The sequence below is a fragment of the Helianthus annuus genome, chromosome 2 (genome assembly GCF_002127325.2).
Source record: "Helianthus annuus cultivar XRQ/B chromosome 2, HanXRQr2.0-SUNRISE, whole genome shotgun sequence".
NCBI classification, from domain to species: Eukaryota; Viridiplantae; Streptophyta; class Magnoliopsida; order Asterales; family Asteraceae; genus Helianthus; species Helianthus annuus.
This window is the reverse complement of record NC_035434.2, coordinates 160,050,571-160,068,303: the sequence shown is the minus strand read 5'-3', so window position 1 is coordinate 160,068,303 and position 17,733 is coordinate 160,050,571. Positions and strand designations below refer to the sequence as shown.

Genomic DNA, 17,733 nt, shown 5'->3' with positions numbered 1-17,733 from the left:
CCACTATCTGCAAAAATCTGAATGTGAGTAAAGCAACAGTAGTCACTACGACTCAAACGAAAATAAAATGTCACACCCCCAAAATCCACCTGCGCAGTATCACAGCTTGGAGGCGTGACTGACCAGGATCAAGCCATCAATCATATCAAACACAGCATTTAATAATCAAAAGTAGTTAATGTAATTCATAGCGACATGACTGATGTTCAAAACAAATCATTGTTTATGTAGCGGAAGCATAGTAATTTAAATCCCAAATACTTTAAAGTTAAATATTGTTCACGATCCGTATCCCACAACGACCTGCTCCTCCTTGTGCAAGCTCCATAAAGTACCTAAGGTCCTGCAAGGCATGCAGCAGATAATCAACAACTAGTTGAGCGAGTTCACAGTTTATAGTTCAGTATCGTATAGTGTGAGCAATAGTTTGTTCGTTATGTTCCATATAGTTAGTTCCATCGCGGCCTCCCAGGCATGTGTGCGAAGATTAGGTTCGATTAGTTCGCGACCGTAGTCTTTACCGACCAGGGTGTGTGCGAAGGCGGTTAATCAGTTCGCGACCATAGTCTTTACCGACCAGGGTGTGTGCGAAGGCAGTTGAGTAGTTCGTTCGCGACCATAGTCTTTACCGACCAGGGTGTGTGCGAATGCAGTTCGACAAGTATTACCAGTTCAGTTGTACGTTATAACATCTAAGTATGCACAAACAATCATCCAACCCATTCCCACCCTGGGAACCCATGCCTTGGCTCGTGTGAACTCACCTTGGTTTGCTCGGCAGATACACAGAAAGTATATGTAAGCTAGTGAATGGTCAACCACGTCCTATCATGGTTATTATACGAGTCAGGTTCGTATTAAGCACGTATGTTCTACACGTATTGTATATAAAAGCAATCATGGCAAATCACATACGTATCAGTAGTCCAATAGTAAACAGATAAACATTTCAAGTGTTTGGTCCAAATAGTTGGGTTGTAACAGTGTGGTCCAATAACAGTGGCAAGTCCAATAGCAATCGTAGTTGGTCTCGAGTCGAGACTATCGGTCTCGAGTCATACTGTGTCGAGATCTCGAGTCGCAACGAAGGAGGTTTCGAGTCGCAATAGGGATGGTCTCGAGTTGTCATGGTCCGGTCGAGATCACACGGTCTTGAGTCGCAATATGGACCCGCAACCAGGGTCTCGAGTTGTGCTGTTTGTGTGCGAGTGTTGTGGTCTCGAGTCGAGACTAGGAGTTCTCGACTCGCAACCTTGGTCGAGACAAGCAAATTGTAACAACTTTTCCTGATTTCCTTAATTCAACCTCAATCAATTCCGTAATTTCAGCTAACACATTGGGCAGTTTCGAAATCCAGATCAATCACAATAATTTCTGAATTAATCAACAGTTAATCGACATACAACAGTTTTGTATCATAATCAAATCACCATCAACAAGGACAGTATCACAGCAACTAAACCAATGAGCTAGCCTACGAACAATATACAACATAAACCGTGATATGTGACTATCATGCATCCTAACCGATTATCATATATTTATCATCAACACAGCCGTTTACCAACATCTATTCGTACCGATTATAACCATACATGCAGTCCATCTAATTGATAATAAGAATAATAACCAAAACAGGATTCTTCCATCCGACTATCATGCATTCAAAGTATGAACCGAATCACTAGAATAACCCTAATTCATCAATCAATCCGATAACTAGCAAACACATTTGAAACATACAATTAGTGGCATCATACTAACCGGGATAATGAAGGTTGTGAATGAACAAAAGCTTCGAGAGAGAGGAAGGCCTTCGGTTCCGAGGTAGAGAGGGAGTTTGTGTGTGTGTGCTCTTGGTTGTTGCAAGGAGAATTGTGAAAACTAGCAACCCTAATTGTGTATGTCTATACGTATGAGGTGAGGGTTGGCCGAGACCTCACTTGGGTCGCCTAGTGGTCTCGAGTCGGAACCCCACTTGGGCCGAAAGGTTATGTGATCCGGTTAACGTTTGGTTCAAGTATTAACACATGCAATCTCATTAAATCACGTAACATGTAACACGTATTATTCAGACAATCAATATAATCACGTAATCACATAATTTCGATAGTTACACGTAATATAATAGATGGTTAAGTATGAGTTGTCACATTATCCCCAACTTAGAAGAAATTTCGTCCCGAAATTTGGTACGCACTCACTGAGGGAATTAGGTAAGTTGTATCGTTGGTTCACTGGTTTTCCTGGGGTGTCACATCCTCCCCCCATTGATCTAGAATTTCGTCCCGAAATTCCGAGATAGTAGCTTCAGCCTCAGTAGTGGTTGCGTTGTTCGTGAATAACTGGGGATACTTTTCTGTCATCTGATCTTCACGTTCCCAGGTGTACTCTGGGCCACGTTTGGAGTTCCAACGAACTCGAACAAGAGGGATTCTCTTATGCTTGAGGACCTTAACATCCTGGTCCGTGATTTCTACAGGTTCTTCGACGAAGTGTAAGTGCTCGTTGATGGTAAGTTCCTTCAAAGGAATTACGAGAGTCTCATCTGATAGACACTTCTTCAGATGCGAGACGTGAAAGACGTTGTGAACTGCACCGAGTTCAGCTGGTAGGTTTAATCTGTAGGCTACCCTGCCTATTCGTTCTGTGATCTCGAATGGTCCGACATATCGCAGATTGAGTTTGCCCCGTTTTCCAAAACGAACCACACCCTTCCAGGGTGAAACTTTAAGTAAGACCCGGTCCCCGACCTGAAATTCTAACGGTTTCCTGCGTTTATCAGCGTAGGCTTTCTGACGGTCACGTGCTGCCGCCAGGCGTTGTCGTATTTGCGCAATTCGTTCAGTAGCATCGACTACCATTTCTGGTCCTGTAATTTGACTATCCCCCACCTCTGCCCAACAGAGTGGTGACCGGCATTTACGCCCGTACAATGCCTCGAACGGAGCGGCTTGTATGCTGGTGTGATAACTGTTGTTGTATGAGAACTCCACTAAAGGGAGATGTTTTTCCCAACTGTTGCCGAAGTCGATAGCACATGCCCGAAGCATGTCTTCCAGGGTTTGAATCGTGCGCTCAGACTGTCCATCCGTCTGAGGGTGATAGGCCGTGCTCATATCTAATCGAGAGCCAAAAGCCTTGTGCATTGCTTGCCATAGTTCGGACGTGAATCGTGCATCGCGATCCGAAATGATAGATGTGGGCACCCCGTGCCTTGAGACTATTTCCTTCAAGTAGATTTCTGCTAGTGTTGAGAACTTGTCTGTTTCTTTGATTGCAAGGAAGTGAGCGGACTTGGTGAGTCGATCCACGATCACCCAGATAGTGTCGTTCCCACGCTGGGATCTAGGCAGGCTAGTAACAAAATCCATGGAAATTTCCTCCCATTTCCACTGTGGTATCTTAGGTTGTTGAAGTAAGCCTGATGGTTTCTGGTATTCGGCCTTGACTCTTGCACAGGTCAAGCATTTGTTAACGTACGTCGCTATGTGGGCCTTCATGCTAGGCCACCAGTACGTGGTCCTGATGTCGTGATACATTTTATCCGACCCTGGATGTACCGAATAGCGGGATTTGTGAGCTTCATCCATTACTAGCTCACGTAGGTTGCCATACCGTGGGACCCAAATACTCCCCGTAACGTAGTAAGCGCCGTCTTCCTTTTGTTCCATTCGTTGTCGTGAGCCGCGTAAGGCTTCAGCTTTTACGTTTTCGGGTTTTAGTGCTTCTATCTGAGCAGTTCGTATCTGTGCCGGGAGACGAGACTGAATGGTGAGTTGCAAAGCTCGTACGCGTCTAGGTAAGGTGTCTTTTCGACTGAGGGCGTCAGCCACAACATTGGCCTTGCCTGGATGATACTTGATAGCGCATTCGTAATCGTTAAGTAGTTCAACCCATCTTCGTTGACGCATGTTCAAATCCTTCTGCTTAAGGATATGCTCGAGACTCGTGTGATCGGTGTAAATCGTGCACCTGGTACCGTACAGGTAGTGTCGCCATACCTTAAGCGCGAAAACAACAGCTCCCAACTCGAAATCGTGCGTCGTATAATTCCATTCATGAACCTTGAGTTGTCGAGAGGCGTAGGCAATAACTCTATCTCGTTGCATCAATACACAACCGAGCCCCTGTATCGATGCGTCACAATAAACTACGAAATCTTCCGTGCCCTCTGGCAGTGAAAGAATAGGCGCGCTGCAAAGCCTATCCTTTAGGTACTGGAATGCATTCTCTTGTGGGTTACCCCACCGGTAGGTAACGCTTTTCTGTGTGAGCATTGTGAGCGGCTGAGCAATCTTCGAAAAGTCTTTGATGAAGCGTCTGTAGTACCCCGCCAAACCCAAGAATTGGCGTATTTCCGTTGGTGTACGTGGTGCAGGCCAGTTCTTGATTGAATCTACCTTGGATGGATCGACATGAATCCCATCCCTGTTCACTACGTGGCCAAAGAAGTGGACTTCACGAAGCTAGAAGTCACATTTAGAAAACTTAGCATACAGCTGTTCCTTTCGTAGGAGTTCCAAGATAAGACGCAGATGTTGCTCGTGTTCCTCCTGACTCTTGGAGTAGATCAGTATGTCGTCGATGAAAATGATGACGAACTTGTCGAGATAGGGTTTGCACACCCTGTTCATAAGATCCATAAAGACTGCAGGTGCGTTCGTAAGTCCGAATGGCATAACCAGGAACTCGTAGTGACCATAGCGAGTCCTGAATGCTGTCTTGGAGACGTCCTCCTCGCGGACTCTCAGCTGGTGATAACCTGACCGTAAATCTATCTTGGAGTAGTAACTCGACCCTTGCAACTGGTCGAACAAATCATCGATGCGAGGAAGAGGATAACGGTTCTTCACCGTCACCTTGTTGAGTTCTCTGTAATCTATACACATCCTGAAGGTACCGTCCTTCTTCTTCACGAACAATACTGGAGCTCCCCAAGGCGAAGAGCTTGGACGAATGAAACCCTTTTCCAAGAGCTCTTGTAACTGCTTTGATAGTTCTTCTAGTTCAGTTGGAGCTAAACGATTCGGTGCTCGAGCGATGGGCGCTACTCCTGGAGCTAACTCAATCTGAAATTCGACCTGGCGATGAGGCGGTAAACCAGGTAACTCTTCAGGAAACACCTGAGGAAAGTCACGAACAATTGGAATATCCTCCAACCTCTTTTCTTTTGCCGATGCGTCTGTAACGAGTGCCAGAATGGCAGTGTGCCCCTTTTGTAGACATTTTTGAGCCTTCAAGAAAGAGATGATGCCAACCACTGCACCACTCTTGTCACCTTGAACTTCGAGAGGTTCTTGACCCGAACGAGGAATACGAATGACCTTCTCACTGCATAAGATCTCGGCCTGATGTTGGGATAACCAATCCATCCCAATAACGATATCGAAACTACCCAAGACTATGGGAATAAGGTCGATGGAGAAAACTTGACCGGCTAATACGATATTACAACCCTTGACTACATGTGTGGCTTCTACACTTTTACCATTTGCTAACTCTACTACATATTTGGGGTTTAAGGGTGTGGGTGTACGTTTAAATCAATTTACTCATTTTCAAAGACATGTAACTTGTGTCAGCACCCGAATCAAATAAAGCAGTAACGTAAATATCATCGAGAAGAAACTTACCCATAACTACGTTGGGATCGTTCACTGCGTCACCTCGTCCTAGCACAAAAGCTCGGCCACGAGCTTCGCTGCCGTTGTTGTTATTTCCCCCATTGTTGTTGTTGTTGCCGTTGCCGTTGCCCTGGTTGTTGTGGTTGTTGTGATTGTTCTGGTTGCTGTTTAACTGTGGGCAATCACGTTTGAAGTGACCTTCGGCACCGCACTGGAAACATCCTCGATTTCCACGCTGTGGCTGCTGTTGTGGGTTCTGTGGAGCTGGCGGTGGGAGTTGCTGATTCTGGTTTGCTGGTCGTGCGCTTCTACAATCTCTAGCCTCATGACCCATCTTGTGGCATCTTTGACAGTGATCTTTCCGACACCTTCCACTGTGGTGTTTGTTGCACCTGTTGCACCACGGATGATTTCCCTGATAACCACGTTGTCCCTGACTACCCGAGGACTGTTGGTTCGGACTCTGATGATCGTTGGTCCGGCGTTGTTGCGTTTGGGATTGAGCAGACACTGAGCCTCTGCTGGAATCCCCATCCCATTTTCTCTTATTGTCGCTGGGGTAACAGGAGTAGTAGCTGAAGTGGTAGTGGCAGTAGTGGTAGTGCTGATACGTTTCGGCAGACGATCCTGATCCACTGCTTGATCTGTAAGACGGTGAGTGAGGTGCTGAATAGCCTGAATATTGTCGAGGTTAGCCGACGTTACGTGGCTTTGAATTTCTGGGGCCAGTCCCTTGAGATACAACTCGATTCTTTTGTACAGAGGATCCACCATTGTTGGGCATAACACAGCCAATTCATTGGACCTTTTAGTGTAGGCCTCGATTTCTGATCCGGCCATCTTCAGGTTATACAGTTCATCCTCTAGTTTGTGGATGTCCTCTCTAGTGCAGTATTCCCTCTTGATCAGATCCTTGAATTCGTTCCAGGGTGTGGCGTTAGCAGCTGCCAACCCTAAGATTTACACTTGCGCGTTCCACCATGTTAACGCGATTCCTTCTAGTGTACCAGTAGCAAACTTCACCCTGCGTGCCTCAGGGCATTCACACATTTCGAATACTGATTCGAGCTTCTCGAACCAGTGGAGGAGTCCAACTGCTCCTTCTGTACCGCTGAACGTGCAGGGGCGGCAATCCATAAAGTTCTTAAAAGTACAGGCAGGCTGCTGTGCTGGTTGACCTAATGTATAACAGTAGAGCGAGGTTAAGCATAAGAGTTGGTCTAGAGTCGTAGGATCTAAGGATCCTAGTGCGAGTTACGACTGCAGGGTAATCTACCTACTTGAGCAGCTGCAAGTGCCGCAGCCACTTGTTCTTGGATGAGTGCCGCTAGCTGGGCTTGAGTCAAGTTCACGCGTCCGGCCATTGATCTTCACATCAAAGGCGATAGAGGTGAGAAAAGTTCGCGAATAGTGCGATGACAGAAAAGAGTAAGCACGTAGGTGTCTCAGGCAATAGTATCATGTGTATCTAAGCGTAGTGCGAGCAAAGTTCTACGTAGTTCTAGCATGCAGGTAATAAACATAAACTATATTACCTAGGATGTCGAGTCTTGCACGTGGAGCGAAGCGTCGTTGTGGATCGTTAAGAGCACTGTTCTGGTTATAGTCTGGTTTTAATAAAAATCGTTTTCCCATATTAAAACCTAGTTCTCTGTAACCAATGGCTCTGATACCAATCTGTCACACCCCCAAAATCCACCTGCGGAGTATCACCGCTTGGAGGCGTGACTGACCAGGATCAAGCCATCAATCATATCAAACACAGCATTTAATAATCAAAAGTAGTTAATGTAATTCATAGCGACATGACTGATGTTCAAAACCAAATCATTGTTTATGTAGCGGAAGCATAGTAATGTAAATCCCAAATACTTTAAAGTTAAATATTGTTCACGATCCGTATCCCACAACGACCTGCTCCTCCTTGTGCAAGCTCCATAAAGTACCTAAGGTCCTGCAAGGCATGCAGCAGATAATCAACAACTAGTTGAGCGAGTTCACAGTTTATAGTTCAGTATCGTATAGTGTGAGCAATAGTTTATTCGTTATGTTCCATATAGTTAGTTCCATCGCGGCCTCCCAGGCATGTGTGCGAAGATTAGGTTCGATTAGTTCGCGACCGTAGTCTTTACCGACCAGGGTGTGTGCGAAGGCGGTTAATCAGTTCGCGACCATAGTCTTTACCGACCAGGGTGTGTGCGAAGGCAGTTGAGTAGTTCGTTCGCGACCATAGTCTTTACCGACCAGGGTGTGTGCGAAGGCAGTTCGACAAGTATTACCAGTTCAGTTGTACGTTATAACATCTAAGTATGCACAAACAATCATCCAACCCATTCCCACCCTAGGAACCCATGCCTTGGCTCGTGTGAACTCACCTTGGTTTGCTCGGCAGATACACAGAAAGTATAGGTAAGCTAGTGAATGGTCAACCACGTCCTATCATGGTTATTATACGAGTCAGGTTCGTATTAAGCACGTATGTTCTACACGTATTGTATATAAAAGCAATCATGGCAAATCACATACGTATCAGTAGTCCAATAGTAAACAGATAAACATTTCAAGTGTTCGGTCCAAATAGTTGGGCTGTAACAGTGTGGTCCGATAACAGTGGCAAGTCCAATAGCAATCGTAGTTGGTCTCGAGTCGAGACTATCGGTCTCGAGTCATACTGTGTCGAGATCTCGAGTCGCAACGAAGGAGGTTTCGAGTCGCAATAGGGATGGTCTCGAGTTTTCATGGTCCGGTCGAAATCACACGGTCTCGAGTCGCAATCTGGACCCGCAACCAGGGTCTCGAGTTGTGTTGTTTGTGTGCGAGTGTTGTGGTCTCGAGTCGAGACTAGGAGTTCTCGACTCGCAACCTTGGTCGAGACAAGCAAATTGTAACAACTTTTCCTGATTTCCGTAATTCAACCTCAATCAATTCCGTAATTTCAGCTAACACATTGGGCAGTTTTGAAATCCAGATCAATCACAATAATTTCTGAATTAATCAACAGTTAATCGACATACAACAGTTTCGTATCATAATCAAATCACCATCAACAAGAACAGTATCACAGCAACTAAACCAATGAGCTAGCCTACGAACAATATACAACATAAACCGTGATATGTGACTATCATGCATCCTAACTGATTATCATATATTTATCATCAACACAGCCGGTTACCAACATCTATTCGTACCGATTATAACCATACATGCAGTCCATCTAATTGATAATAAGAATAATAACCAAAACAGGATTCTTCCATCCGACTATCATGCATTCAAAGTATGAACCGAATCACTAGAATAACCCTAATTCATCAATCAATCCGATAACTAGCAAACACATTTGAAACATACAATTAGTGGCATCATACTAACCGGGATAATGAAGGTTGTGAATGAACAAAAGCTTCGAGAGAGAGGAAGGCCTTCGGTTCCGAGGTAGAGAGGGAGTTTGTGTGTGTGTGCTCTTGGTTGTTGCAAGGAGAATTGTGAAAACTAGCAACCCTAATTGTGTATGCCTATACGTATGAGGTGAGGGTGGGCCGAGACCTCACTTCGGCCGCCTAGTGGTCTCGAGTCGGAACCCCACTTGGGCCGAAAGGTTATGTGATCCGGTTAACGTTTGGTTCAAGTATTAACACATGCAATCTCATTAAATCACGTAACATGTAACACGTATTATTCAGACAATCAATATAGTCACGTAATCACATAATTTCGATAGTTACAAGTAATATAATAGATGGTTAAGTATGAGTTGTCACATAAAAGACTCAAACAAACTAAACACGTAGCACGTATATGTCAATAAAGTCTATCAAAGCTAATGAACGTGATTGCCAAGAGTCCCCGGCAACGGCGCCAAAAACTTGATGTGCGCTAAACAGACTATAAAAATTAACTAAATTAGACTCCCTAAGCTAGACACTACAAAACTTTAAATTTATAAAAACAGACTCTCTAAACCTAAACCACACAACCGGCAAGTGTACCGGTCAATGTAGTATAGACTAAGCAAGTCCGAGTATCGAACCACAGGACTCTATGTATCACGCAAATTAGACTCTAATAGACACTGACAGACATGACTTAACTTGTTTATTTTTTTTGGGGGGGGGGGCGGTTACGGAAACTAAGGAAATCTATATTAAACTACTAAATTAAACTAGAATTAGACTAAAGACGAACTAAGACTGAGGACTTTTCTTTATATGAGAACGAGACCACCTAGACAAGAATCCTGGATTGTTTTTCAAGAGATTACCGATTAAGTTAAATGCACGAGTTATGGAACCGGGATCTTAAAGTACAAAACCTATTAAGAACCATCGAGGCCCCTCGACCCTTCTCAAGGAGAAACCTGTGGAACTACCTAGGCCGTTAATCCTACCGGTTATTAGACGCCTTTCCAATTGTCTAATTATTGTGTAAGTACCCTAATGTTGACCTATTCTTTTCCAATCCTAGATCTAGGGTAGTTTGAAGTAATTAATTTGACTTGATAGACTAATAAGACCGACAGGTAAACCAAGACATGACCTTTTCCAAGGACTATCTAAAGCAATTCGCCGGGTAAGACCTACCAATAGCCCCTCACTTTCCAGGTATTAGGACTAGTAGAACACTAAGACTTAGCAAATTATTACCAATTACTTCTAGGGGTGATTGGCCGATTATCCCTAAAGAGCTAAGGTTTTCTAACGTGATATAGACACTCACCGAAATCCTAAACCCTAATATGACTCTATTTTGTGATATAGACCATCATTAAGAATCATATGAAGCAAATAATAACAATAAACCAATTTAAAGTACGCATATACATCAAATCATTAAATCAAACTTCTTACAAAACACAATTAATCCATAACAATCATGCAAATAACATAGACGGTAAAAACTCTAAATTAATCCATTCATCAAAGTCTAGGTGGTTAATAAATTTAGCCAAGCATCATAAAACGTGAAAACAATCCAAAGAAATCTAAACCGGAATTCATAATAACAAGTTTCGTAAGAAAAGTCAAGAACAAAGAACTAGAAAACCCGATTAGATCTTCAAGTCTTCTTCCCCGAACTCGTATCGATGATTCCTAGGCTTCAAAATCTTCAAAAACGCTCCAAGAATGCTCAACAAGTCGCCCAAGATGTCCCACCATCGAAATTAGGGTTTTATTCACGTTTAGAGATGTTTATATATGACTTTCCATCACAAACCCTTCTAATTTTCATAATAATTGCCAATCAGAACGTTCTGGCTGGGCGCCAGAAAATCAGGAGAAGGTGGTGGGGTGCCACCTTGTTTTTTTCAGCTCATGTATTAACTTCAGACTCTCGCCAGGTGCCAGAAACTTGCTCAATGGGTGATGGGGTGCCAGAAAGTGATTTTTCAGCCTTTAAACTCTATTTCAACTCCTTGACCTTCCCAACATGCTTCAAGACTTGACACTTCAATATTTTTACTCGTTTTACTCGGTTTCTCGCATATTTGAGCATCAAGACCTGCGAAACACGATTTGATCAATAGTATACATATTCTAACGAAAAACAAAACTAAATATAACTAAAATTATACAAATTGTACACGAATAAATGATGTATTTTGCAATACATCACTTTCGAAACAAGACCTTTTTGAAAAAATTTTGAAATTTTCCCCCATCCCCACACTTGAGGTAAACATTGTCCTCAATGTGTAGTATTTAAACGAATGGGTTAAAATTGAAAAACTTTTACTACTCCCCCATCCCCACGCTTGAGGTAAACATTGTCCTCAATAGGTAAAAACTAGAGTTTTTGAAAAGCACAAGGGATGTGACAAGGCTAACTTCCCAAAAATTCCACCCCAAAAAGTAAAATACAATTACAATCCACTTATTTCTAATCTAAGAATCAAGGTAAAAGGAAACGCATGCACTTGATTTTTGTCGCTAGATGCTCATGTCTTCTTCTTCTCTTCGGAAAAACGGTTGTCCCTCGAACATGTTGTAACTACAAATCTTAACTCTTGTGTAGAAGCATGCTTCTCACAACCATTGAAATTTGTTAGCAACTTAGTTCTACCATTTTATGAAAGTGTTACAAAAGCATGCGTTAATTTACCTTGATTTATGTGGAAAAAATAATTTATAACAACAACAGTCCTAACTCACGTTCGTAGGAATCACGGTTGCATTTAGCTTATGCAACAAGCCCTTTTAAACCCCCCAATAGCTTGGGAAGACAAGTAGGTCTCGTGAGGTTTATATAGGGAACACAACTACGACGTTCATTTATCTAGGAAAAAGAAATACTAACGAAATAAAAATAAAGAAACCAAAATATACAACAACAACAATATACATAGCTCGCCGTCACCGCTGATATCTCTCGTTCGGGTCGACTGGCGGGTTGGGCTAGTATGGGTAACCAGTGAGGGCCTCGAACATCTCCCGGTAGTTGTCGAGGGGACCCAGCTCTCCTTGTGCTGGCGGCTAGTATGGTAGCGGGATGAAACTGGACCCAACTTCCTCAGGCCAATGAGGTGACAGATCAGATGGGCCTCGTGGAACACGGAGGTTGGAGTAGTCGGTCCACCCCGCGTGTTCTACATAGGGGGGGCCTGCTTCATAATCTCTTTTGTTTCGCTCCTGAACATGGAGGACCTTGGCGTTATTAATAGCCATTTCATTAGAGACGTATAATGCACTTTATCGGCGTCGTTCCAATGCATTTTGCTCGTTTCAACGTCTCTCCTCATTTTCCTCCCATGCTCGTCTTCAGGCCGTCTCTTCCTCCTGCATTTGTACCAAATGTTCCATCTGCGATCTTTGCAGAGCTTGGAACATTTGCTGCTCTTCCATGTATTTGTCCATCCTTTCCCGATGGGCCGCTTGGAGAGCCCACTGTTCCTGCATCTAGCCTCCATGTGTTTCCTCCTAGTTCTGCCTTCTCTTATGATACTCTCTACCCTCTCCTATACATGCAGAGTTGTTATCAAACACCGTCTGTTAACCCCGATTAAAATCCCGGTATGAGGGCATCCGTCTAAAATTCACAAAACTTGCCACATCTACATTCAATTCTCGGTGTGGCCGCATGTACCTCTGCTTTAGTCCCCGTGGACTAGCAGGCTCAGTTTCATCTTCCTCATCAATCATCTCCACATTTTCCTTAGCCCCTTGTTGTGCAACTGGGTCAACGAGTTCATACTTGTGACCCAATGTGTCGGTCACCAAATCTTGCTTCCCGAAAGTTTCACATGGATCTTCCCATTTTTCTTTATCATTGCTATGTTGAACTCTTCCAAAGGCTTGGACACCCAAAGCGATTCTGGGGGAAGACAGTTCTGTTGGAGGATCATGGCACTGGTGAGGCGCACGTATGGAATCATCCTCCTGTGGAATGATTCCCGAGTGATCCATGTGTTCATCATAATAATGTGCCTCCATGACAATGTCGATGTCCCATACATCAATGCATGAAGAACTCTACAATCACACACTCTAACTCCCCTTACCACCAAACCAAACCATAACATTTTCTAAGGAAATTCCTTGAATAATCTTCCATTCAACTGTCAGGTGACTCCTTGCGGCCACTCCCCCGTCATTGTACACTAATATAGCCTTAGTCATACCATCCGGATAATGGCTGTTTACATGGTTATCCAGAAATATTCGATGGTTGGGTAATCAAATGCTTGCAACCCCACGAAATTGAATCGTGCAATGCAATTGATTGTTTCAAGTGACATTGTCATCTCCCCCTGCTTGTAGTACTAATCAATCTCCACTGGTCCGGGGGAATATCCTTGTTTCTAAACCTCAAAGATGTCAGCCACTCGCACACCTCTGACTGATAAACCCGGGAGGTGTTGTTTTCGCACTAATCCAGAACTCTTTCCCAGCAAAGACGCTCAAACATTTGAACGATGCCAATCTTTCTAAACTCCTCAACATTAACCTCCCTTTCACACACAACCCTATCCAGCACCGCAGTAGACACACCATTAACCATTTTCCACTTCCACAATTTAATTTCCAACTTCTTATCTTGAAATGTCGAGAGAGCTTTGTTTTTGTCTTCATCCTAGACCTTAGCGCTTCGACTATCTCAGATCTTCTCCCATGCCCAATCCTGCCTATATAACCTAGCATCACCCTCTTCTATTGAGCTTAGTTTCTCCCAGTTCCTCGGATGACGATCCTTGACCCGTAGTTGTTTCCTTCTTCCTTCTTCCGGCCATAACTACAATCACAAAACAAAAAACAACCATCAATATAAACCCATTCTTCATACTCTCAAACTTTGAACATAATGTATGATGTTGGATTTTCAATTAACAGGTAAATGCAAAATCGTCGTTTTAAACTTCCAAAGTCCCCTATTTTTTCATCTACATATCAATTTTTCTTGTTTATTCACAATTTCTTATGATTTCAACAAGGTTCCAACATCATATTCATGTTCAATCAGGCAAATAACGACTGTAATCACTTCACTATGATTATTACATGCTAAAATCTGAACCAAATCAAGAGTTTACAAGTAATTTTTAACTATAACATCCTACATTATGCTAAACAACCTATTCTTCAAACAAAAGTTCAAAAATTTTTGAAGATTTCAACATACCATTGGAGAATAAAGTTAAAAATTAAGTAAAGTTCATACCTTTATTATTTAGGATGTCAAGAAAAAGTTAAAAGAAAATTTGATCGGAGTGTCGCGCTCCAGTCAAAGATAATATTAATAAGCCCTAATTACCCTTAACGATAGTGAGTGGTAGCAAGGGGTCGAACCATGAAGAGTATGTGGTTTACGAATAGACTTTGAATGAATTGTAGAAGTTGTTACTTTTATGAAGCTTGCTAAGTTATTTTTGTGATTTTTGTTTATTAAAAAGATATTGAATAAAATTACTAAAGTGATTGCATGGATTAACTACTAATGATTAACGATTGTAAGAAAACTTGATTACTAAACAATGCAGGACTTAGAGTTTCGATGTATTTTAGCTTGATTTACTCGAATTAATTCATTAACGAGTCAATAATCACAAAGCTTAGGTGCCAATCACTATCAACGTCATAAACAACGGACCATGATGCACTTTGTAACCACAGAATAACAAATCCTATCAAAAGACAATGCATAAATACGTGTATTCGTTTCACAAAGTCAAATTTAATCATTCTCTCGACAATTTGCAAATTCAATACAAATGTAGGACAATTGTCTAAAGATTCAAATGTAATTCAAGTTGTCACAAATCAAATATCAAATCATAATAAACCCTAAATCTTACAAAAGTATACACTGGGGTGAGACCTCCACGAAATTATCTGCTCATGGTGAACAAGGTTTGATCAACGGATGCTTGAGACTTGAATTGGATCATCTTGATCTTGTGCAATGATGAAGGAATGTTGTTGAGGGTTTTGGTAGAATGATGGTGATGAGAGGATGGTGGAATGTATGATTCGGGTTGTCAATGTATGATGAAGGTGAAATTGGTTGGTTGAAATCAATGATTCTGATGATGATCGATGGAATGGATGTTTGGTAGGTGAGATGATGGTCAATTATCGCCCAAGATCAAGATTCAAACTCAATTTTGTTTGTAACCGCCGAATTCAATGGTGCCCAGCCAATAAAAATTGTTCTTATCGCCCAAATCACAAATTTTCACGTCTGAACAATCTGAGGCCCATCGCGGACGCCTGGGGCCCGTCGCCAACAACCTCCCCTGATCTGACTTCCATCCGACGGCTTATCCTCCTCGTTACCCACAATTTGGCAGACGAGCTTTTCTATAGGGCATCACCGACGACCTCTCCAACTCATGTTTTCTGCTTTTCGTTTCTTGAATTCCCGTTTGATCCGTAACGCGTCCTGGTTGTCCATTTTTCATCCCGGTATCTTGTAAAGCTCTCAAAAAACACCTAAAACTTCTTTAAACCTACAACACATAAATCTAATCAAAAGTAGGCTCTTGAAAGTTAAGTAAAAACTCAGACTTAGACACAAACGAGCACCGTTATTCGACCATGTATCAGTCTTCCAGCGAAGTGTTGGACTAGTTGACTAACATGTTTTTCCAGATTTTGAATAGTAGCTCGTTGGTTTCTCATTTCTATTTCTATTTCTAAGAACATTTCCAAGTATCTTTTGTCAGATTCTGAGAAGCGGTGAGTGATGATATCCTCAATCCTTTCTCTTTCTCCTTGTTGTGATTGAAAACCTTGTTGCTCATTTTGTGGTTGTTGTTAAAAGTTAGATCATTGATTTTGATTTTGTTGGCTATTAAACCCTGATTCCCACCAACTAAAGTTGGGATGATTACACCATTCGGGAGTGAAAGTATTACCTTGGACTCCCGGTGGTCGTGGCCGGTTATTTAGGTAGTTTACCATAACCGTTTGATTTCTAAATCTTTCTACAGCTCCAATTTTCATAGGGGCTGCCGCATCCTTCGCAAGCCATAACTGAAACTGTTTTGTTTAATTCGAGCTTCTTTACTTTATTAGTTAAGGCTTCGATTTAGGCTTGCAAAGAAGTTGACTCATCTACTTTGTGGGCACACGGGGCTATAGATTTTGAGCCCCTAGGAGTGTGCCATTGAAAACTGTTTTGAGCAAGTTCTTCAATGTGATTATAAATTTCCTCCGGTCGCCGATTCCTAAGGAGTCCCCCAGAGCCGGAATCAAGAATTTTCCGTGTGTGTGGCAAGAGTCCGTTGTAGAAGGTGTACACTTGTTGCCAACGTTCAAGACCGTGATGCAGGCATTTCCTTAGTTGCTCCTTTAACCTTTCCCATGTCTTGTACAAGGATTCCCCATCTTCTTGAGAGTACGTGTTGATTTCGCTCATGTGTTTGGCGGGAGGGAAATATTTGTAGAGAATGTTTTTGGCAAGGTCGTCCCAAGTGTGTATGGACCCACTTGGGAGGGTGTTTAACCAAGATTTTGCTCGGTCTTTGAGGGAAAAAAAGAAGATACAGAGTCTAACGCATCGCTAGAGGCTCCATTGATTCGAAAGGTGTCACATATTTCCAAGAAATTGGTAATATGCAAATGGGGATCTTCATCGGCTAGGCCATGGAAAGTGGCGGAATTTTGGAGCATTTGGATAAGGTGTGGTCGAAGCTCAAAGTTATTGGCATCGACGTTAGGAGGGTTAGTAGTGGCTCCAAGATTACCATGACAGTGCATTGATCCGCCATAGGGGGTTTTGGATCGAGGCTTTTTGTGTGTTTTTGTCTTTAAGGCGTTTTCTTAATAAGCGCTCGAGTTCGTCAAGCGGAACTTTTATGTCTTTGTTGGAGGTGGAGGTCATGCACCAAACTGTATTCATGCGGATTATATAGAGTCGTGTGATTTTTTGTGAACAAAAAAAAAGTTTGATTAGAAGGGTAGCACAGCCCGGTGCTGTGGCTGGCATGGCCCAAGTTGTCCAAGAAAAACTTTTTGTTTTCAGGTTCCCAATACTAGAGGTTCAGCACGTCCTCGTGCTCCTCTAACACAGCCCCGTCTCGAACATTCCAGTAACAAGAAAACAGGTTTTCCCAGATACTGCAGATCTAACACGACCCGTGTTGATCCCACACGACCCCGTGTTAAATCTGTAGAAAGCAGATTTTTAGGGGAAAAGAAGAAAAATAAAAAGAAAAGAATAAAAAAATGATTAGGCCGTTAATTTTAAGCTTTCCTGAAATTCTTGTGTCCCCGGCAACGTCTCCAAAAACTTGACTTGTGTGGGTGAGTATATTTTTTTAGTTATATTTTAGCTCTTTTTACTCGCCTATTTTCAAGTTTTAAATTTCTAAAACACGATATTCCACTATCACTCTACACACGCTAGGGCACGTATACCATAGCCGACCTAGTATAGTGATGGCAAGATACCGAGGTCGTCCAAGGGCACAAGAGCTTTTAGTACTGGCTTATTGTCAACGTATAATCAAACCAATTTTGAGAAAAGAGTTAAACTAATATAATAAAAAACAGGAAATAAAATATAAATGATAGAGAAGAAAGAATCACTTGGTTCTAACTTATCTTTTATGTACCATTTTGATGATTTCCGCACTTTGGGCATTTTAAAAGATTACCTTAGTTATAGT

General features: G+C 42.5%; 1 non-coding gene across 1 annotated transcript; it reads left to right on the top strand.

Annotated features, from left to right (window-relative positions):
- Positions 1-16,380: 16,380 nt before the first annotated feature.
- On the top strand, positions 16,381-16,487 carry LOC118489982. Its single transcript, XR_004887993.1, has one exon. It is a non-coding gene; the product is annotated as a small nucleolar RNA R71 (small nucleolar RNA).
- Positions 16,488-17,733: the final 1,246 nt, after the last annotated feature.